Below are 4,422 nucleotides of genomic sequence, written 5' to 3'. Positions count from 1 at the left end.
GGGGAGTGGCTGCCCTTGGGTGTCCATGCGGACTTACCCCTCTGGGAGCAGGGCCCTGGTGGGGTTGGAAGAGGCGCTGTGTGCGGCTGACTGGAGTCACATCAGACCTGGAGAGGAAGCCTAATGGGAGAGCAGTGGGGGACCCTGTTCTGTGGGTTCAGGGTAGAACAGGACAGAAGCTCCAGGGGCTCCCCGGTGGCTCAGTGGTAAAGAATCCGCCTGCAATGCAGGAGACAGGGTTTGATCCCTGGGCTGGGAAGATCCCCTGGAGGAGGGCATGGCAACCCACTCCAGTATTCTTGCCTGGAGAATCCCATGGACAGAGGAGCCTGGCGGGCTACAGTCCGGGGCGTTGCAAAGAGTCAGACACGACTGAGCGACTAAGACACACACAGTGTCATGTGGCACACCAGCTGCTGTGGGACCACCATGTCCCACCATCCTCACCACAGCCATGCATTAGGCAAGATCACAGTCCTTGTGTTGCAAGCGAGGTCCTTGAAGCACAGAGATGTTAAGCCACTTGCTCAAGGTCACACAGCCAGAAACTGAAGGAAAAGGACGCCTCGTTACTTGAGCTTGGAGCATTTCCCCATTGAATTCCTCAAAGCCCTTTGCCTACCTCTCCAGGGACCAAGTGGGTCACAGGTTGCTGAGAGAAGGATTCAAATTGAGGTGATTGCTTGAATTTACAAATATGTATTGGGCCCCTGCTCTGTGCTGGGACTGGGGGGTCTCAAGATGAATCAACACATCTCCTGCCCTCACGGCCTTGGCCGCTAGTCTGTGAGGTGGGCCAGTTTCTCGGCTCTGAGTTGGCCCCACAGCTCCCAGCTAAAGAGACAGCAGCCACGTGACTCCCTCTTCCCCATGACAATGTGACCCTGCCCCAAGGCCTCGGATGATTGGGCCAAGCTGGGACAATCCTGGGTTTGGAGCCAGAGCTTAGAGCCTCTGGTTTGTTTTGTGGCTGATTGTCTGGGGTTTCATCCAAACCGGGGGCCCGGGGAGCCTCTTCGGGAGAAGCCAAGGTGGGTGCATGAACGCTGGAGTCAGGGACAGGAGCTTCGGAGAAAGAGGAGCTGGTGGACACCTTCCTCGCGGCTGTGACAGCAGCTAAACGTTCTCTTCCAGGTCCTGTGAAGCTCACCCCTCCCCTGCACACAGATTTCTACCTTTTCTTGAAGCTGCTTTGAATTGGTTTGCATTCTGGGAACCAGATGACCCCTAGGATAGAAGACAAGGTGAGAAATCCAGGTTGGGTGGAGGATCCCTGTGCTGGAGGGGCCTGGAGGAAAAGGGTTGGGAATCTTCCTGGGGCCTCAGCAAATGACTGGGGTCTCACCCCAGGCAGAGAGGAGAGACAGAAGGGGCGTCCCAGGGAGTAGGGGGCAGCCTGGCAGAGGGAACAGCCCACACCGAGATGGGCAGATGTGCAAGTGGCCGACATGCTCTGGAGCCTTCCTACAGGGGTGTGCTGGCAAATGATTGAAATCTGGCTTTCTGACCTAAATTACGAAATCAGTCATTCACTTGTAGCATGTGCTGATTCCCACGGTGTCAGTCCTCCTGCCGTGGTCAATTTCAGGCTGTTGACGTGATGTCAGTTTTTGAATGTGGAGAGAGTGGTTCCCATGAACTAACTGGTCAGAGCCAGTTCTAGGAGACCACCCATCAGGTCAGCAGGTCATCACCTAAACGCAGGGGCCACATGGAGAGGACAGGAGAGGAGGAGCAAGATGGGGTTGGGAGGGTTTTTTGAACTTTATTTTACCTCTTTTTATTTTTTGGCTGTGCTGGGTCTTCGTTGCTGTGCCTGGGTTTCTCTAGTTGCGGTATGTGGGCTTCTCACTGCGGTGGCTTCTCCTGGGGCAGAGCACGGACTCCAGGGCCCACAGGCTTCAGTAGTTGTGGTACATGGACTTAGTTGCCCTGCAGCTTGTGGGATCTTCCCAGACCAGGTATAGAACCTGTGTCCCCTTCATTGGCAGGCAGATTCATAACCACCAGGGAAGTCCCTGGGAGGGGTTTCGAATGTCATGTGTTTGGGAGGCTGAGCTTCAGTCTCAACTGGCAGAAGCCCAGGCTTGATTGGGTGCTTTGGGTGGGCGGGTGAGTCAGCAGCTCTAGGCTCTTTGTGGTCTGCTGAGGCCTGGCCTCCCCTTAGGCTGGTCCTTCGAATAACCCCAGGGGGGTCTGTTCTAGCCTGGTACTGGATCTGGGGAGGGGTGCATAGAATGTGAGGTGCACTTTCCCAGCAGAGGGGGAGAAGGGGAGTTCTGACTGCCCCAGCCAGCTGTGCCGCGGGCCCATCCCTCATCTTAATGAGTCTATCCAAATCTCGTTTGCTAATGAGGATTTTAATGGTCACAGGCTGACAAGCGAGACTGAGAGGGGAGACGGGAAGGTCGTTACAGAAATGAAGTGTGGAGCTAAGTGGCACGCCACTGCCATCCACCTTCCCACCAGAGTGGCTGAGCCATGGGAAGCAGGGACCGGCTTGCCTCACTTTGGGGGCTCCTGGCTGGGCCTGGGGGTCAGCACCACGGACAGGGCACAGCTTCGATCTGCCTTCCCTTGGTCTGGCATGCCAGCTGCTTCTGCTCCCTGATAAAATTTGTTTTTCCTAAGCTTCAGATGGGGTGTCATCCCCCTTTGGAAATCTTGAGTGCAGCCCCAGATGCTGTCTGCAGGGCAATCTTTGCACAATCTCATAGCACCTATGACAGGCAGGGTGTTAAAATGCTTCATTTCCTTGGCTGTTTTCCCTACTCATTTGTAAACCACCTTGAATGCAGGGTGTGTGTTTCCGTCTCCATATTCCTGAGTCCTGACCATGTGCCCAGTACTCAGGGAGAGAATTTGCTGGGGAATGAATGAATGAACTGGTGAATAAATGCGTAGATGGACAGTGTGTTCAATGAAAGAATCAATGGGTATAGAATACTGGCTAAGCTATTGAAGGGGTGGGTAAAGATTCAGATACAAAAAGAAACATCCCATGCTTGAGACTGCACAAGAGGGACAGGAAAGTTAGAACAGAGATTTCCAGAAATCTTCTTATCCATCCCTTCACCATTCTTCCTTGATACAGAGCTAGTCAGATAAAAACATCACATTTCAGCATTCTATACAGTTATCTGTGGCCATGTGACTAATTTATAGCCAACAGGGTGTAAGGAGAAATAGTGTAAGGGGAGGGGGCATGCGCTTCTCCTTCCCTCCCTCCTTCCGATTGGCTGGACTGTGGGGCTGTTGGCTGGAGCTGGAGCAGCTGTCTCAGACTTTGCAGCCAGCCAGTTAGGAGCAACATGATAGACTGAGGCTTCTGAGGACTCTGAAGAACAGAGCTTCTGGTCTAGTCCTGGGTTGCTAACATCTAGATTGCAGTGGGAGACGGAAATGAATCTCTAACATTTTATCCTGTTATTTTAGGCTTCAGTGCCTCAGTTCAGTTCAGTTCAGTTGCTCAGTCGTGTCCGACTCTTTGCGACCCCATGAATCGCAGCACGCCAGGCCTCCCTGTCCGTCACCAACTCCCAGAGTTCACTCAAACTAATGTCCATCGAGTCGGTGATGCCATCCAGGCATCTCATCCTCTGTCACCCCCAATCCCTCCCAGCATCAGAGTCTTTTCCAATGAGTCAACTCTTCGCATGAGGTGGCCAAAGTATTGGAGTTTCAGCTTTAGCATCAGCCCTTCTAAAGAACACCCAGGACTGGTCTCCTCTAGAATGGACTGGTTGGATCTCCTTGCAGTCCAAGGGACTCTCAAGAGTCTTCTCCAACACCACAGTTCAAAAGCATCAATTCTTTGGCGCTCAGCTTTCTTCACAGTCCAACTCTCACATCCATACATGACCACTGGAAAACCATAGCTTTGACTAGACGGACCTTTGTTGGCAAAGTAATGTCTCTGCTTTTTAATATGCTGTCTAGGTTGGTCATAACTTTCCTTCCAAGGAGTAAGTGTCTTTTAATTTCATGGCTGCAGTCACCATCTGCAGTGATTTTGGAGCCCAGAAAAATAAAGTCTGACACTGTTTCCACTGTTTCCCCATCTATTTCCCATGAAGTGATGGGACCTGATGCCAGGATCTTAGTTTTCTGAATGTTGAGCTTTAAGCCAACTTTTTCACTCTCCTCTTTCACTTTCATCAAGAGGCTTTTTAGCTCCTCTTCACTTTCTGCCATAAAGGTAGTGTCATCTGCATATCTGAGGTTATTGATGTTTCTCCTGGCAATCTTGATTCCAGCTTGTGCTTCTTCCAGCCCAGCGTTTCTCATGATGTATTCTGCGTATAAGTTAAATAAGCAGGGTGACAATATACAGGCTTGACGTACTCCTTTTCCTATTTGGAACCAGTCTGTTGTTCCATGTCCAGTTCTAACTGTTGCTTCCTGACCTGCATATAGGTTTCT

The sequence above is a fragment of the Bison bison genome, unplaced genomic scaffold (genome assembly GCF_000754665.1).
Source record: "Bison bison bison isolate TAMUID 2011002044 unplaced genomic scaffold, Bison_UMD1.0 scf7180017864371, whole genome shotgun sequence".
NCBI lineage: Eukaryota > Metazoa > Chordata > Mammalia > Artiodactyla > Bovidae > Bison > Bison bison.
Note: the sequence above shows the minus strand (reverse complement) of the source record.